The 20,039-nt window shown below is 38.2% G+C and overlaps 1 long non-coding RNA gene across 1 annotated transcript in view; it reads right to left on the reverse strand.

Annotated features, from left to right (window-relative positions):
* Positions 1-17,153, reverse strand: part of LOC117284233 — a 17,815-nt gene extending 662 nt beyond the window's left edge. The window contains exons 1-2 of the long non-coding RNA XR_004515315.1: positions 16,969-17,153; positions 9,892-9,960 (exon numbers count right to left, since the gene is read on the reverse strand). This is a non-coding gene — a long non-coding RNA (uncharacterized LOC117284233). The remainder of the gene's footprint in view (positions 1-9,891; positions 9,961-16,968) is intronic.
* Positions 17,154-20,039: the final 2,886 nt, after the last annotated feature.

Raw genomic sequence — 20,039 nt, forward strand, 5'->3', positions numbered from 1 at the left:
CTCTCTCTCTCTCTCTCTCTCTCTCTCTCTCTCTCTCTCTCTTTCACACACACACACACACACACGCACACACATTTCTTTTTCTAAAATCACTAATTGCATTTCTGAAAGCTCCATCCCATGATCTAATTATCTCTTAATATCTCCTAAAGGCTCACTTATTGATACTAGCATATTGTAATTTAGAATTTCAGTATACAAGTATGAGTGGTACGCAGGCACCCAGTCTATAGTAAAGACCCTTTTTGAAGAAGTCTGACTCAATTTTATTGTCTGAAAATGTGTGCTGTGATCAATTCAAGCTGTAGGGAGATCTTTTAGCTTCCTACTCTCTCAAGTAAAAGATGATATAGGAAAGGAAGTTTGGGTGATGCCAATCTGTATGTAGAAATTATGAAGAAAACTGGATCTTTTCAGGACGTGCCTAAGGACAGATTTTTCAAAGCTAACAGCTCATAAAACCAAATTTCAAATACAGTGTTAAGAAAGATATTTTTATAATTAAATATTATATCATAGGAAAATATATACATATCTTCTGGTTTTGTATGAATTACTATATATCCACTACTCAGAACTCAGGAACAGCATCACAGAATGAAAGACTTTGCCAAAAAGATTAACAGAAGGGTTAAGCCCATCCACCAGGCCACTAATTACTATCCTCAGAAGCTATAGCTTTTATATGCCTAAGCTTCAAATGCATACTGTCTAATTTCCATTTAATTCCAAAGCCTGATCAAGGCATAGAAGGTGTGATGGTTAAGTTTAATTGTTAGTTTAATTAGCCTGGGGGCCATCTAGGGCTGCATGGGTCGTGGAGGCATGTACTCACATACTGTATCTTGTCCCTAGCCCTTTCTTCTCTGGCTTTGTTCCCCTCTCTGCTTTCTAGCTTCCAGGAACAAAGCAGCTTTCCTCTGCCAAGTCTTTCTGCCATGATATTCTAGACTTGAAGCCAACCAACCATGGACTAACCGCTCTAAAACTGTAAAGCAAATGCACTTCTCCTTTAAATTGCGGGTGTTGAGTAATTTGTTCTAACAACAGGAAAGCTGACTAAGAGGTGATACATATTCTTTCACTCTGCAAATATTTCTTGGGGACCAACTCTGGAAAGACAACATACTGTGCACCAATCTACAGTTATGAGAAGTGGAATACCAACTCTATCTTCCAAAAAGCATAATCTGGAAATAAATCTAGATCAATTTAACAAGTATCTACAGTGAAATGAGACAAGAGCAGTACCAACAAGGCCTCCCAAATACAGATGCGCTTTTGAAGAGCAAATACTCATAGTAGGGGAACCAAGAAGGATGGGAAAAGACTGTGAAAACATAATGTTTGAGCTGAGTGTTGAATGACTGACCAACAGCTTGCCAGGAAAGGGAATTGGAAAAGAGGCCCATCCAAGCAAAGGGAACAAGTGCCCATGTGTTTATTTCAGAATCACAGAACATGAAGATTATCCAAACTTTATATACTTCATAGCCCCATCTTACATTTTTTCAATATTTTCAATTATTTTTAGCTTTACATATTTCAGCAATATCTTGGGTAATAGTATATACCTAATTTCCTTCCCTTTGCTTTCCCTTATAAGTTACACAGAAGAACTAGAAAAAATCAAGATAATTAGGAAGGAAGAACAGCCTTCACTTGTAAGAGATTTTCTTACAGATTTTTTCAGATTTTTTTGTCCTCTCAAACATTTAACTGTGATTTGGAAAGCCAAGTTCACTATTACTTTTATATACTACTCCATTAAATAAAGTACAAAAAACATGCAGATTTCTCCATGGGGGCCGAGGAACATTTTTGTGAAAGCACACTAAATTGAAAACAATGAAATTTGGTGGATTTTTTTTATATCCCTCGATTTAAAAAGGTCCCTTAAACAACAGAGCTCATATGTGAGATCTCCCTTTTATTCTCTCCTACCTCCCTCCTTATGAGTCTCTGGAATATAAGGAGATGGTGGAGAAATCTCATAGAATATAAGATAAACTAGGAGCTTTGGGTATAAGGTATTTTGTCTCAGCAACAAGAGAAAGTACTAAAATGACTTATGATTAAAAATATCATAATGTCATTTATTTAAAAGATTTTTATGTTGAAATATCTTACAATTTATCATAGACAAAGAAAAATGGAGGTGTTCAGAATAATGGCGACAAGAGCACTTACTGAATGCCAAGTAGTCATTGGGTCAGGTGCTATGGATATACAAGTTCATCCAGTCTCTCCAACAACTCACTGGAAGTATCCCTGATACCAGGATGGGAATCACTGACTCTAAGCACATGTCTGACAATAAGAGAACTTTGAATTTTCAAAGATAAAAGTGATTGCATCTATCTCAGACTAATGAGCCCTCGCTATACTATGCCGTATTCTTCCCAGAACAAAAGCTTTTATGAGTCACTCATTCATGAATGTTAATTCTCATTCGTTCAACAAATATTTCATTTATCTAACTAATTTAATAAAAGGATTATTATTGCATTCATTACATAGATAAGGAAACTATGTTGCAAAGACACTTTTTTCTAACATTAGCCTGGGTGGCAGAGAGAATTTTAGAAGAGTTTAGTGGAAGGCTCATCTGTTCTCCATGCCTTACTTTAAAGTGACTGATTATACTTGATATACTCAATCTTAGTGAAGCACACCAATAATACCAGCACTCTGGAAACGGAGACAGGAGGATCACTGTGAGCTCCAGGCCAGCCCAGGTACATAGTGAGTTCAAGGCCCGCCTGAGCTACATAGTGAAAATTTGTGCCCAAAAAAACAAAAATAAACAAGTGAATAAAATAAAATGACTAAATTTTCACTTCAGAGATTTTTTTATAAAAATTTAGGTAAGTTTAGAGAAGTGAAACTAAAATTTGTGTATCATAAATCCCTTGAAAACATAAACCATGCTTTTGTGTCTTTGTATATAACAGAATCTTATGTAGATAATTTTTTAATTTTAGTTCGATATATGTTAAACTAACAGGAGGTCTAAGAAAATTTTTAGAGAGGAAATTCTCTCCTAAAAAGCTATTTGTGCAAGGATGGATGGAAGGAGGCCCAAAGATCAGAGATGTGTGGAGAATCCCAGGCAAATAAAGGAAAGAAAAGATTGCCCGCAACTAGGATTCACACTAATTTCATACACTAGATTGCATCCCAGCAAGGGGGAAAGAAGTTCTTGAGAGACACCACATGAAGCAGCCTCACGGATTTCCTCTCAGTACACAGAGTTCCTCTCGGTACCGGTAGAATGCCATGTAGCCACGAGACACCATGACTCCTACCCCTTGTGCTCAATCAACAGAGGGAGGTTCACCCTTCCAGCCAAGAGCAGAAAGATCTGATCCTGTGCCCTCTTTCTTCTCAAGATGCATTTTACAATGCTTCTCTCTGGTAAAAACAAATTCAGCAGAACAAAAATAAATGAGTATGGGATAAACACTCTAAAGAACCCCTGCCTGTGTTTTATTTTTAGATCTAGTGCATTCGACAATTAATCATCAAGTGCTTAGCATGTGGCAGGCATTTTTTAGCACACTGGAGCAAAATACACACAAACTATCTGCTATTGTGTATCCTACAATGTAGTGGAGTTTTATCTTACTGGTATTACAGGGAATCTGGCTGGGGAAAAGACAGTGTTGGAAAACTTCATTAGAATTTTTGAAAAGTCAAACTCAAGTTGTCAGATATGAGTTTGCAGTCTGAAATATCATGAACAGGGATGTTCTCCTTTCCCTCTAATCCATACATCAAACACTGGTATTGTAATATTTTGGGAGAATAGAAAGAAGCATAAGCCAGCAGCAACTTCATAAATGCTACCAGTGTAATTTGAATGTCAGTAATTTCTGTCTTGGGTGAAGACACATCAGGAGCAAAGGGCTTTTCTGTCAACACAATGCTGACCCCAGAATCAAATATAAAATGCATGTAATCTAAAGTCATTAAATAAAAGTTGATGTGTTTAAAAACAAAAATGGGGTCAGAAACTTAAGCGGAATGATATCACTCAATAAAGGAAAACTGAATACTGAATTACATTGTGTGAAAATAACATCAGGTGCAACAGATATCAAGGAATCTGGCTCACCATGTCTTAGTGCCCCCTAACAGCCCCTGTCTAGACACGCAAAACTGCTTCTTGGCCCAGACCCCATCGGATTCACATTCTTATTCCAAACAGATACCTCGTTATGCAGTGCAATTCAACATTATCAATGAAGGTATCAGCCAAATGACTCATGAAATTTGTAATGAGCTCAGGAGATTTCACCTGTAACAACTACAAACAAGAAATCAAGTAGTGGAATAGGAGTGCTAATGGTCACATGTTACTAATCAAGAAGAACACAGGGAGATAATTTCTAAGAAATCAAAAGATAAACCATATTGTGATGCATTAAATATGAGCACAATGTAACAGCCACACTTGCTGATAAGTTACGGTCACTTGAATAGAATGAATGGTTTATTCCTATGCAGGAATTCCAGGTAAACAGACATGAAGTGTTTCCTCCAAGATTTCCTGTAATGTAAGAAAGAAGAACCCTAACATTTACTGAGTGACTCATATTTGACAGGTACGATATCACGTTTAATCTAAACCACATGTTAGGCATTCTTATATATATTTTATTGACAAGAAAACTAAGACTCAGAGAGATAAGGTAACTTGAGTACCTCTTTTAAGAAGGTGGTGAAGACAAGATAGGATACCATATTTGTGCATAAAACTGCTCAGTACTGTCAGTGTTCCCCCAGTGGGGAGCAACTATAATCTTTACTTTAGGTGGATTTAGAGTTTAGCTAAGAAGAAGAAACACATAGATATACTGTGCAAGTTTTTGTTTAAAAGATAATAGGACACTTCGCAAAAAGTGTACTAATACCATAGTTTATCATATAGTAATTTATGGTTGCCAAGATGCATCTGTTGTGGAGATTTTTTTAATGGCCAAAAAGTCTCCTGATATTTCAAGTAAGAAAAATTGTCATGCTTTTGTTTAACCTTTGGTATTTGAGGAAGATTGAAAATAATCTTCACACTCATAAAAATTTAGAATCTACTAAAATGCATTGTAAATCCTGAAAGCATGGTCCTAGACTCTTGGTCCTCACATAAAGTGGAGAGAGGACCTGTGATCCATAGACCTCTCTAAGGAGAACTATCAAATATTACTCCATACATTCAAAATTTTAAAATCAAATAGCATGTTCAATTGGATATATTATGCAAGTATAAACAAGTAATCACCAGTTTTAAGAAAATGCCAGTGGGGGGGAGACAATGTTGAGAGTGCTTTTGACTGACATTTCTATACAGTGAATTAATAGTGAGTAATCTTGATCCACTTCATAGACCTCCCCAGGAGAGCCCTAAGAACATTTAAGGTCATGGGCCAAGAACTCAGATCCATAAACCTCCAGATTTTGATACTCATTGGAGAGGGGATAACAATACAGTTCTCATCCATCACTGTTGACAAATGGCCCCATAGGATCATACTTTCATTTAGAGAATTGAATTCAATATGTACTGAGTGCCCACTAGCTGGATCACTATTAAATGCTTTACCCTACTTTTATAAAATGCTGAAGGATGCACTAAACATGTTCACTTTTAGAAGAAAGTGGTACACCTAAAGATTGACTGAGCCGGTCAATAATAATAACAGGTTATTCATGACAGTAGCAATTTTGTTGATCTCATAGAACTATGTTGCAATCTTTTTCTAAAGATACAATTTTCCTGAACATAAATATTTGGAAGCATTTCCCTTGAATTAATGCTTGCCTTTTTGTTTTGAGTGCTTTACTTAACTTTTTAAAGATTTAATGTCTATGTAAATCTGTTATAATGTGAAGTTCTTCCTCTTTTAGTCATATTTGAACTCAGAAATTGAGGATTTCCACAGACGTTTAACAAGTAGTCCTTGTTTTCTGAAAGTTTTAATGAAATTAAGTGTTAAAATCTAACTCATTGATAAAATACAACTCTAAGTTTTGTGATATGTATCTCAGCTCTTACCACTTAGCTCACTTCGGGTCTCTATCTGCCTTAGGCTCTTAATCCCAAGTATCTTTATACTTTTTTGTTTTGTTTTGTTTTGTTTGCTCTGCCCAATTCTTAAATGTTGGTGTTTGTCAGAGATCTGTCTTGGCCCTTTTATCTCATTCTTGTACTTAGTACTGCTTCCTGTGCCCTCTTAGCTATATCAGTACATTCAATTACCCCTGGTGAAGCTTTGACTCCTAAACCTGTAGCTCCAGAGCCTACTACCTAAGCCAGAACCCCCAAAACAACCTTGATAATCAGATTCTGCTTTCTAGTTTAGTTCTACTCCTTCTGCCCTCCTCCGCATTCCTACTGCCATGCTCTGTGCTGATTTCTTCAGACAGCGGCATTTGCCATCGCACAGTCTTCCTGACTCCTATCTCAGCTCTCCTGATACCTTTTCATAACTCCAGGAGATTTTATTATCATCACAACATATTCTACAACTTCTCTGTCCAAAACTCTCCATTCATGGAGAGACCAATAAGCAATTACACATTGAAGATTATAAAAAAAATTCTGCAGGGGAGATCCAGAAAAAGGGACAGATATTTAATGAAGATTGAGGAGAAAACAAGTGAGGAATTGTGGTAACTGAAGATAAAAAGAAGCCAGGAGGTGATAAAGAAACAAATCCTTTAAGGATAAAGGTATAAGGACAGATAATAACACTTAACATGATGCTAAGACCATAGACTGGGCCAGGTATGTTAGGGAATTGATCATGTTAAAGTATGCTGTGATGCCGCCTCACAGGCTGCATTCTCCTGGTACATCTTGCCTCCTAAAATGACCTCATGCCCTTATTTCTGGTTTCCCTCCCCCCCAAGGCCACAGTGGTCCAGGAAAGTTGAAACCTGTGTCTGCAGGACTGGGCCCATAAAAGCAATCTGGCCTGTGATAGGTTAAAAGTAGCTCACTCCTCATAAATAAGCAATAGCCCACCCCAAAACTGATAAAAGGACCTTCCTTTCTTTGTTCTCTCTCTCCTTCTGCTTCTTCTTCCTCCTCTCTCTCTCTCTGCCTTCCTGCCTCCTGCTCGCCTCCCTACAATAAAGATCTCCTGCAGGACCTCTTGGTGTGTGAGTGGCCTAATTGGGAAGGGGCACCCGAAAGGGCACGCGAACCCCCTTTCAAGGTATTTTACCTGTAATAGCCTACTCAGTCTTCAACAACCATTTAAGCAGTTACTAGTATTAGCCCTATCTAATAGACAAGCAGTTGTGGCTTTAGCCATACTCCAAAAGGGTAGAAAACCAAATATTCTCTTCCCAAAGTCTGTGTTCTTTGCTACAGTTCAAACCAGTTCTTGTGGAAGAAGAAGAGGAGACAGTGTTCTCAGAAAGAGAAAAGGGAGATTTAGAGAGAGATGACAGTAGCTATCCAGTTATGTAGGCCATGAGCCTGCCAGTTACAAATCCAGGGTTTACACTAATGTGTTACCTTTGGAGTCACATTTCAAATTGACTTGACTCAATTTCAGCATTTGTAAAATGAATTATCACTACTTTTAATTTCTCCGCCATTCAGAAATCACTTGTACCTTTTAGAGGAGCACAGCATTACTAGAATGTATGATCAGATCAACTAGCCTGGCTCTCAAAGGATGAGAGAAACCTGTCATTCTACAAACACTTAGTATATTGTTCTTCTTGGAGTGGGAGAAGCTTAATTTCAGGATCCCTCAAGCTCTGTACTTCTAATAATCTGGGTACTGAGTCTGCTTTTCTTCTTCCCCCAACTTGTAAATCTATGTAAGAATATCTAAAGGGTTTGTGAAATAAGTTGCCAAATGCTCTATCCAATTTAAGCAGTAGCTTTGTTAAGCGTAGCTCAGGATCCTAAAAGCCAGGACAGGTAACTCAAAAGAAGAAACCTATTTAATGGGCATCATTGCCTGCTACTTTCATTCATTCCCTGAAAGGCTTAGATCAGAACCTTTCTTGGAAACAAACACAGCCCATGAATTATGAATTATTGTAGGGGTGAAATATAAGTGGCCTCTGCCTGCAAGGGCATCTATTTAATCCAGTTTTGTCTCCCATGCCTTCAACTTGCTCCTTCTAGTTGAAAGAAAATCTGTTGAGGAACTTGGACTTTATAAAAGAGTTAATATACAGATGTGGGGATTATCTTAATTTCTTTAGGAAAATATATTTTGATGAAATTGACACACAGGTACCTATAATGTTTCTATAGCAATTGTTATTAACCAGGGTCTCTTAAATCTAAAAAATAAAGCTTAGGTTATCAGTCACAAGAAACATTGACAATTCTCACTTTATATGTAGAGCCAATTTCTTTTCTGGTTTCCTTGCCCTAGTGACTTAAAATGATCACTCAGTGACTTGGGGCTTTTCCTTCTAAACTTGTTTGCTAGAAACAACTGCAATATATGCTGTAGCTCAGGGAAATGTTTTAACATTTGGGAAAAAGAGAATTACAAATGCGGCAGTTCTCCTTCCTCTTTTGGGAATCATCTGTAGTCTATTGAAAGTTAATAGAACCCACCCCACATCCTATTAGACTTTTGTCTCATAATGATATATACAAAACAGGCAAAAGCAATTTGCAGAAAGGTAGTGTCAACAATCTCAAAAGAAAATGTCGTAAAATAAACTGAATGACAGCTGAAAATTAGCTGTATTATGTAATGGATCAATATGGATTATAAAAGCAAAATAAATCTGAGCATTTGACAAGAAGTTAAAAACATTAGGAGATGAAAACATAATTTGTCATCCTAAAATCATTATGTAACTTAGTTCTCGAGGCTAAAGGAAAATGCAACTATCAAGTACTAGTGAAATTAGTCTATCTTTTGGGATAAAATGATATTAAAAGAGAAGGAGGAAACAAGCCTACAAAAGTCTGTTTATCATTACCTACATTCAAAACCACTTTAAATAAACTGCCAAGTACACTTTGTCCCCAAGCCCCTACCCTGAGGCCAGGAAGGCAGAAAAGTGTCTTTTTGAAGATTTAAATTTATTTCTAATGTTTGCCTGCAGGGTTGAGTTGAGGTTTTTCAAAAAAATGAAATTCTACAGCTGGTCTGTAGTAGGAAAGACTGCTAGGATTGATAATGTCTGTCATGAATATTTTGGGCTGGACAAGGAGAAAATATCTTCCTAACTTAAGTCTGAACACATTTTCAATACATGAATGAAATGTATGTATATTCTTTTACATGTCTCTTATTTTACATGGGTGAACAATTGATGGGTTATAAATAATGCAAAATTCACCTTTTGAGGACACTATTAAATTGCTTTTCAAGACAATATTAAATTGTTTTTCACAGTTGTACTAGTGCATGCTCCCACTGGTAATGAGGAATCTCAAATACAGTTTTTCCAGGGTCTTAAAATGATATTGATGGAAACAGATCTGGATGTAGGTAATTGGCTCCAGAGCCTGCTCTGCTCACAACTGCATTAACAGTGGCGGATACACATCCTATCCCCACTAAGGGGGAGAAACACGCTGAAGAGATGTTGGGTGTAGTTCTGGAGATCCCAGTGATAGAACCCCAGGTAGAAGTCTTGTGGCAATATGCAGAGCAATTTGAACAAAAACTGAAAGTTTATCACTGGAGCCTATCATAGAAAGAAAGGAAAATATTACTGGAAGTGCAATCATAGTTGAATGAATCCAGCTTTAGGGAACAAACTATGTACTTTCTATTTAACCATTTGGTTTCCATCCAAAAAAATAATTTGATTTGGAAAAAGAGAATATTTGTATCCCTCAAATTTTATACTTAGATTGAAGCTAATTAGTCCTCACAATGGAAAGGCAAAGCCTACCTCCAAAATCCTGTTCAAGAGGACATCTCTGGCTCATGGACTGGGTGGAAGGCATGGTTAGTTCTCCACCTGGGGATAAAATAGTTAGTTTGGTGAATCACATGCTTTTAGATATATCAGGTATGATCTTTAACTAGGCCTATACAAAGGAAATAAGTAAGAAAAACTATCATTGTGTCACCAGAAATGTATTAGCAATAGAAAATACAGGAGATTAAGTGTTAAGTAAAATTCCTCTCTATATTTTATACTTACACCTATCAACTTGTGTGTATTTTAGCTGAACTGGGACTTAAATCTCCTTTTACCCTGTACTAGATGGTCTCCCAATATCCTCTGCTGACCCAGTTTCTCCCCCTCTCTTCTTTTTGCTTTTGGTTCTCAGAATAACTCTAGAATGTGCTAGAAGTGCAATAGCTTGAGATAGAGAGGAGCTACTAGAAACAGCCTGAGCCTTATTCCCATCCCTTCTAGGGAATGTAACGTCCTGAGTTAGGGAGAAAATACCCTGCCCAGAGCATCCTGGGATTTTTTTCCCCTCCTCTGGAAGCCGATGTCCCTCAAAGTTTTACTGAGTGGCCATGTTGGCCCTGTGATGTATAATACATACAGCGATATACTTTCTGGGGCCCTCAGCTGTGATGCAAATGGGACACAGAATCCAGATCCCATACACCTTAGGCAGAAAATCACAGTGGATTTTCTGCTTCTTCTGCCCCTAATGCCTATTGGTAAGTAATAAATGATACATCTGTTTCATGTTACTTGTTGCATATGAGTGGATGTCTTCTCGCCAGACTCAGGCAACTGGTAAAACTACAGCCCAGGATGCAGTGGGTGGAAATGTTCAGACTCCTATTCCTGGTAGTTGGCATAGAGATGATCTTAGCTATCTATGACACAGTGGGAGTCCTCCCTTGGAATTGGTTCTTAGCACACCTGCTTCACACTCTGGAACAAAAATAAAAGCTAACGTTTTCTAACCTCCCTCCATGTGTGCAGCATTTTATAAGTTGCTTTTTTTGTGTTGGCTTGACTTTTACAATATTATAACATAGGATATAATATATAAGGAAATCATTTTATATTTAATGTGATTTAACTTTAGATTAGAACTTGATTTTTTGTGAAATATTCCAGAATTCTTAGTCTCTTGTAAAAATTTATATTTTTAGTTATGTATTATAACTATAATGACTATTTTCACTAAAATTGTTAAACACAGCATGTAAATATGTTACCTTACCGAAATAACAAAACTTTGCTAAGAATTTATACTTAGAAGTGAAATCAGAGGGAGGGTTACTATTTAAAGAGCTGTTTCCAAAAAATCTGCAATTTTGCTGACCTTTATTGTATCAAATTTCTTCCTTTGACATTCAGCCAGTGATGTATTTTGCTCTAGCTTGCATTTTATTTGCTTTAAATGGTATCATTTGGGCTCATCTTGCTTTAATCCAGCATCAACCACTTGTACATGCCCACAACTCTTGCTACTCTTAATGTGTGTGTGTGTGTGTGTGTGTGTGTGTGTCTGCATGTGTGCGCTAATGGATATAAAGCATCTCTTTCTTATTTCAAGTTATTGTTAGAGACAGTGTTATTAAACACATATCCAAGGAACTTTAAAAAAAAAAAACCAAACTTGGAAGCATGGCCACATAAAGGTTGTAATGGCAGCTCTTTCATCTCAAGCTCTCCAGTGCCCACCTCCTACTAATCAGTCATTACAGATCTGCCCTTTCCTCTTAGGCTACCTCTGCACAGGGAAATCTGGCACCCATTGCTTTGAAGCTGAGGTTCAATCTGTTATCGGTTTCATGCAATTTTATGCGCAAGCTCTATTAAAGTATTTTAGTCAGCTTTTGAATGCTTTTTTTCTCATATAGCTATTAGACAATACCCCAATTCCACTAATCACACAATGTCTTCTCTTTTACTATTAAGAAAGAGAAAAAAGAAATTCCAAGTATACCCAAAATACATAACAGCTCTGTTGTTTTGTTCAGAAATTTTGATTCTGACTCAAGTGACTCTCCACTCTGGAGCCAATGATAAATGAAATAAGGTGCCCATGTGAAATATGGTCATTTATCATCCATTAAGTAGGTTTCTATTCCAAGGGTTTTCATGAAAAGTATCAGTAATGGGGAGTAGGTGCAATTCTTCCTCTCAGCCTCCCTCTGCAAGCTTACCTAGGGCCCTGTGCTGTGATTTTGAGCCATAAGCATTACTTACCAATTAGCAAAGCAAACTGCACTCTAAAATGTGTAAAAGATCCTTAAGCTGGGCGAGATGCCCAGGAATAAAGCTTCTCTGACCTGTTACAACTTATGTTACTACCGTGAACTCTTCCCTTCAATTATTTAGGCTTTCCCCATATGCAGGCTGGGCTCCTGCTGACAGTAATGTGGAGCTCACTCATTAATCTTTTTTTGTCTTGTCCTCTGGCAGGGGGGAAGGGAGCAAAGCTTATAGATAAAAATAGAAGGCCACCTCTCTCTTTGATAAATAGGAGAAAACTCCCTGATGGGCAAGTAATTTTTCCACAAGCAATTCCTTCTGTAATTGTCGTGAAAAGAAGCCTTCAGTATAACAACATATATCTAAAATAATGATGATATAAATGGATACCAAATTAAAAGAAGTGCTTTGAAAATAATTATTTAAACATTAAATCCTCAGTTAGGCTGATAATTTCAGCCATAGACCATTGAATTACCTAAGCAATAACTGTTTGCAGCTCACTTTATGTGAAGAGTGACATTTGAGTTTTTATTATTTATATGCATGAAAAAAACTAATAGGCAAATAAAGTTGCATGTGTGTGTGTGTGTGTGTGTGTGTGTGTGTAAGTATTAGAAAAAAAACTATGTGGCTGAACCAACTTTCAAAGGTGTCTAGAAGATTGTCTCTGCACACATATTAAAGGTGTCCCAAAGTTTGTTTGTTTGTTTTAGAATTAGAAGCATTGTTAAGGGGAATCCAGTCTCATGTCTTCATTATATAAATGAAGAAGCAGAGACCAGAGGTCCTTTCTGACCCATGCTCCAAGTGTGGGCTGTTTCACTCTCTTAGGCCTTTGTGTCCGTTCAACCAGCTCCCTATGCCGGCTGAATATGCACCCTGGCCTCAAAAGGAAGTAGGGTAGTGCTACCTGATCATGCTTCCAAACCCTGCTTGACTGCACCAAAGTTTAATGGAGAAGTGCTACCCAAGCTTTTAGTTGAGGAGGCAAAATTTTAGAAGCATTCCAATTAACTTAGTTTTTCCAATCACAGTCTCTCATTTCTACAGAATAACACAATGAAAACAAAAACACTCACTTATTGATTCCAATATAGTGGCCTATGGATGGAAATCATCAGTGTTTGAATTTAGCTGATATATGCAAAGGGAGAATGGCTTGAGGGAGGTGGGCCCTTGACATCACACAGAAGAAGGTATAGGGGAAAGATTCGACAATCACCTGCTCCTTTCAAGGCACCATTTGTGTTGCAAGTTGCTTTAGTCTGTCTTCCTTCTTTTCCCATCCTTCCATCCATATTTTGTCCGATATGGCTGTTCTTTTCCTGTGCCCATTACTATCTTTTGCAAGATAGGACAGACAAAAATCTATGCATTCTGTAAATCTGCCTATTGTGTGGCCTAAATGAATAATTTCCCATTGATTGGCAAAATCAGGATGTAGGATCCATGGATTTGAGTTTAAGTCTTGGTTATGCAAAAAACAAGTTGAGCTACTTCTGGTAAGTCACTTAACCTCTCTGAGATTGACATAGACAACCAGAATTAGTGCAAGATACAAAAAGGAGATACTTGTGAAAGTTCTTAGTAAACAGGAAAGTTCTATATAAATATTCTCGTCGACATTATATTTTAATGGGTTTCCAACTTTGTTTCCTGAAACAAGGCAAAATCAATGGACATTCCTTTAGCTTGTAACTATAATATTTGCACATTCAAATTTTTTCTATAACTTGAGAAAGAAAATTCTGACCAAAACAACTTAACAAACGACTTTAGTGCTTGACACTGGAAATAAATGTTCATAAAGTCAATCACTGCAGCATGTAACTCAATTCACATCTCTGCTGCTTAAAGCTGAATTAGTATAGAAAGAATATCTGTTTGCAGAATGGAAGTGAAGATCAGAGGAAAATGGGCCCAAGTGTAAATTGTGTTTATAAAGTTTATCTGCCACCAAACTATATCTGAGCTTCAACTAAAATTTACAGCACTCTCGGTTATACCATCTCATCAGTGCTTCAAGCCACACTGGGTATTCTTATCTTTGTGTGCCTTATCTGATTGACCAGAGAGCACAAAGAGAAATGATGTTCTACTTCCTGCTGTCCTATCTGTCTGAGCTAAAAGTGTCTAGCCCAAGGCTGTCACCACAAGTGAGCCCAGACATTTGTCAAAAACACTGCAGTGCCTTTATTGTGGAAAGCTATCCTGATGAGTGCCTCCTGAAATCATCTTCAAGGGGTTCATAATCTTTTGATAAAGAATTTTTGGAACATCAGCCTATCAAGAAAAGTAAATGGAAGCACACAGTTCTCAGGGAATAACAGGTGCAAAGTCAAACATCATGAAATGCAGATTGCGAATGCAGACATAATAGCAGCATTTGTAAAGGTAGGCTAAGAGAGGTGGTGAAGGTGAAGTTTGCAAATAGGGATAAAAAAGCACCCTGAATATTGTTCATGTTAAACAAAGCTCTTGACATGTCTTTTATACCTTTCAATGATTCCTTCTCACTCTCACAATTCAAGCTGAAAGCCCACACAAAGCATCATCTATAGAACATTCACATTAGACCAGGCAGTGGGGAGACTGTTGGGAACATTCAGTGTTTGTGGCTGACCTCTTCCACCTCTCACACATCTTCCCTATGTGCAAATCCATCCATCTAAAGTTCCACAACAATGCACTGATCTTTCTTTTTCTCTTTCTTTACTAGTACATGTTCACAGTACATAATGATTACATTCGTTGTGGGGAGTTGGTACAGGTACATAACACATCTTCATTATTAACCTCTTCCTCTCTCTATCGTCCCTCTCCCACCTCCATTCCACTAATCTTTCTGTTTATTCCACTTTGCTGTCTTCTCACCTTCTTCTTCTTCTTTTGAAATCCTTAGTTTTCAGGGCTTTTCACAAAGGCACTGATTTATAGAGTCTTTGATAAATTCTTTATCTCTCTATGATCAATTGACTAATAATAAATTAATATAAGTAAGTAAAAGAATTCATTGAGAAGAGCACCATAAATGCAGGAATGGTGAGCTTTGGAGACACACAGAGAACTCACATTAAATTGTTCACTTGCATAGAAAGCACCCTCTTTCTCCTCCACTGCTATAGTTTAGATCTTCAGCATCTCCAACAGGCTTATATGTTAAAGGCCTGGTCACCAGCTTGTTGGGGCAGTGGAAGGTGGTGGAATGTTTAGGAGGTGGTGCCTACCGGCGGGAGGTGAGGTCATTGGGGGAAACACTTCTGAAGGAGACATATAGACTCTAGACCCTCCTATTCCTCTCTCATCAGCTTCTGGGCTGTCTTGAGGTGAGCAGCTTCCTCTAGCACATCCTCCTGCCATACTGTGTTGCCTCACTACAGGTTTAGGAGCAATAAGATCATCCAACCATGTGCTAGGAACTCTATAACTGTGGGACAAGGTAAATCTTTCCTCTTTATAAGTTTGTCAGAGCCTGTTACGATAGCTGAAGACTGACTAATACACTATCCTTTTGTCCTAGGATTACTACATCCCAGGTTTGGTCCCACTGGCAGATGAGTCACTCATGCCAGGGCCCATGGCACTGCTGACAATTAGGGTAGAGGAACCAAGAAAGTGAAGATAAATTCATGAGACTTGAAATCTGTTCATGATCTAGTTATGAAAAGCCAGGTGAAAAATAAATACTGTCATCAACAAATGTGCCTCAATTCTAAAAAAAATACACAGAGGTGTATTTACTACACAGTAGAAATCACCCCAGAGGGAAAGACTTTGGCCTGTGATGACCACTGAAGTGCATTTCCTTTTTCTTTTCATGTCCTGAGGGGCTTGATATCCTGAACCCTTATCTAATCATAAGGGTGAACTTAAAAGAGAAAGCAACCCATTAAAAAGACATCACTTGCAGTTGAGATTTGAATTTGTTATTCATTTTCAATTTTCTCTTGAGCAATATCTATTTGGAAATAATGAATAATTAATATTAACATTTAAATGTATATTCTTAAAACATGTTGAAATTATGTTTCAGTTGTCTTTTCTATTCCCTCATAATTTACATTGTTTAACTATCTTTAACCCTGGGAATTAGAAGCTTATAGCATATTTTAAGCTCTTATTATTCACTAGACTTCCCTACAAGGGTTAGTTGATAGGGTTTTTTTTTTTTTTTTTACTCATTTTTGTGATTTCCAATTGTAGTGGGAAAAGTGCCTACAAATATTGCCAATGAGTCAGAAACTGCACACTGCACATTCCTTGGTAAATCAGTGAGAAGCCAAGTTCTCAGGGAACATAACCATTTGAAAAACAGTTTCTGTGAAAGAATACAAAACCATGTTTGCTGGGATTTACTTTGCTTTTTGCATTGGGTGAGAAATTGTCCTTAGTAACAGTAAGCTTTGTCTGTCCACTTAGTAGCTCCTGACAAAGTTTACTTTTCTTTTCTACAAAAATCGTATTAGGCATGCTGACAAGCTCTAGAGTTTTGTTTTATAATGGACAGGGGGAAACTTGTGGTGCTTCAAGGAAAGCTTGGGCAAGGGAAAACCTGAAACTGTGGCCTTTAACTTTGATTAGTAAGGCAGCTATGTTCACCACTATACCACCAACACTAACTTTGATTTGGATTCTCTCTCCCCTGACTTTTTCAACCCTTCAATTGTATTTCATCAGCAGATGGAGGTAGCTGTTTATGTAGTCAATAAACAGAATTAAACATATAAACAAAGCCGGAATGTATCAAGGCCGCTAGGTAGCTTTTGCATTTCCAGAAGGATGGTGAACAAGGCTTGGGGACTTTGTGCTTCAAATATCATTTCCACTTACCCAGGAGAATGGCCCCAAGAGAGACCCACACTATATCCTGCATTGGCAATACTGAATGCGCTTTCAAAGCTGCCTCCTCTGTTCTGGAAGCCACACCTTTCTGAGGCTTTCCTTGCCAAGAAGGGTTCTTCATGCTTCCTTTTTTTCATTACTACCTTAATCACTTTCCTCATCAATGGAACAAAATATCCAACACCTGCAAAGTAAGGAGGAGAGGTTTATTTTAGCCCACATTCCAGAAGTTTCTGTCTTGGAGTGTTTGGTGGCATGGTGAACAGGCCCGGGTGGAGGAAAGCTCACATCATGGTGTCCAGGAAGCAGGGAGAAAAAGGAGGAGTCGGGAAGAGAGATATATCCTTCCAGGCTATACCACCTCCATGCTGCCACTCCTGAACAGGCCCCCTCATACCAGCAAGTCAGCTATGTGTCCCTACACTCAGGCCTCTTTCACAAGTGCAGCCTGTGAATACATAATGTTCTTGGGGATATCTTGGTATAAGGCATAACACAAATTTATGTCCTGGCTTGTATTACTTAAAATCAATTATGCCACAACAGCAAAAAGTTTGAAAAAAATAATTTCTAATAGAAACCATTGGGATCTGCACACACTTGAAGTAGAAAACATCACAATGCAAGCATATTCAATGGCACTAGACTGCCAAAAACAATGGCAACGGTCCACTCCCTTGGCTCTTGGCAGGGCTGGAGTGCCAGAATCCTGACCGAGTGGCAATAAGAGCTAACATCCTAGGTCCGGAAGAAGAAAAGGCTCAGGATAGGATGCTGTGTTTCTATTCAACTCCCATACTCTTATTGATCTTTCACCACTTGATTTTGATTTATTTGCTGAATACATTTAAGAAGAATACTTACATCTCTAGTGCAAGCCATAAATCTGCCTGGAGTTTCTCCGATTCCACTTTCACCTGGCAGCAGCTCATTTCCACATACCAGCCAGACTCTGCTCTTTATAACATAAATCTAATGATGTAATTTCTGGATTTAAATTTTTCCAATGACTGCCTAAACATCTTACCACAGCCTATGGGAATCTACAGGAACTGGCCTTGCCTAGACTTTTTAAAGTCATCTTTAAGACCATCATTCCCCTTACCAACTTTCCTCAGTACCTCTGATCCTCCTCCAGCAGAGGTAATCTTGTTCCAAATACTTGCATTTGGTATTTTCCCCATCTGAAATACTCTTCCCTTGAATGGCCATATGGTAGATCGTTTTCAATATTCAGGTCTCGGATCATTGGCTATTTCCTCAGAGAAACCTTCCCTCACCACCCTGTCTATATTAAAGGTCCCCAAATAACTCTTTATAAAATTCTCTTTCAAAAATCATTGTTCTTATCAACATCTAAATCATTGTATTGATCTATTTACCATGCTGTTTATTTTCTGCTTGTTCTACTAAACTAACGTGTATGTTCATTCCTACGTCACCATGTAGAGAGCTGTGACCAGACCATCAACAATCTTTTTATGCTGTGTGCCAAGCTTCCAAGTTCCGGGCTCAATTCCTTCTACTCTCTGCCTAATTTCAGGTTTCCCTTTGCTCTACTTCTCTGCAACCTGAGTTCCTTGTCATGTATGCGAGCAGATGGGATCTCCCACTTTTCTGAAGCAGATGGCATTGTCCATGGTTAGTGTAGGTAGGGCTTCGGTAGCCTTGGAGTTGAGCACATGGTCAGACTTCTCTGGGCTGTTGCATTCAGGAGAAACTGACCGGGAAAACGGATAAGAGAGAATATATTATCAGGTGAGCTGGTAGTCAAGTGAGTAAAGAGGTGCCAAAAGTAGCTATAGGTTGATAACAAACACCAGTTGATTTATTATCTGGTTAGGTCCTAACCTCAGCATCATTCCTTTTGATGAGTTCAGCAGAGAGAAACAGATGGGGCAAGGCATACAAACCAGATCTCTCATCTCTGGTCTGTTTCTTTTTTTTTTTGGTACATTTTAGGTATACAGTACAGTTACATTCATTATTGGAATCTGGTCTATTTCTTAAAGATACAAAGACACTAGGATTAAGTTAAACATTCCTAAACTTGTTAACACTGATTGTTAACTGCTTGTTAACAGCATTCCAGCATTCAAGCTTATCCAAATGGAATAGGGGCATGTGTAATCTTGAATTTTCCCCATGATGTCTAAGTGATCTTTGCTTTCTTGGCTACAGTTTTGAAACAACAATGGTATTCTCTGTCCTCAGGCAAAGCCCTGCTTCACTTGAGTTTCCTCTTGACCTTTAGCTAAACTGACTAGTCAGCTGAAGTGGACATGCTCTTTAACAGACGACAGGCATTAAATGAGCTTGTCCTCAAACAACAAACAAGCATCCACTGAGAATCCTTCATCACAGACTTTGACCTGAACGTCATGATAGGTTAGGTAATAGTTTTCCATCTACTTTCTTTTTAGTCATCAGAATATCCACATAATCACTTGCATTTCACTCTCCCAGTGGAGACATAGCCCTGACACTGTCCACTGTGGTTTGTATTAGCTCTCCCTCTGCAGTGGTGTTATCTATCTCAATGCATCCTCAGCTGTCCCGTCAGAGGAATTACCCCATAGGTCTTATTTAGCTCTAATTTGATGAAGAGCAAAATCTCTCTTGCTCTCTCCTCCCATAAAGAGTAACCTACCTCTTACCCTCTAATCTGAGGAATCACCAGGTGCCAGGACCAATGAATGTCAGGAAATTTGTTGATGGTCAGGGAGGTGCTCACATTCTTGATCCATCCATTCTACTCTTAGTCCTCTGTCTCTGAAGATTTTTGCACTGGTCTGTCCAAAGCATTCTTCCCCTCCCAGTGGTGACTGTCACGTAAGTTTCTGCTTCTGTCTCTACACCCCTAGGGGCAGTATTACCCTACTGTTCCTCTTTGGAGAGAGAAGGAATAGACCTTTGGACATGCTGTCTGTCACTTAGATAAAACTGCATTATTGGCTCTACTTTGATGTGAGCTGGTGGAAGGAAAGATCCCTTCACGCCTGGATCAAGTGAGAAAGAAGAGGGGAAGAGAATACAGAGAAGCCACCAAGCCACCAGAT

The sequence above is a fragment of the Fukomys damarensis genome, unplaced genomic scaffold (genome assembly GCF_012274545.1).
Source record: "Fukomys damarensis isolate Sample0158 unplaced genomic scaffold, DMR_v1.0_HiC HiC_scaffold_35, whole genome shotgun sequence".
Lineage (NCBI taxonomy): Eukaryota > Metazoa > Chordata > Mammalia > Rodentia > Bathyergidae > Fukomys > Fukomys damarensis.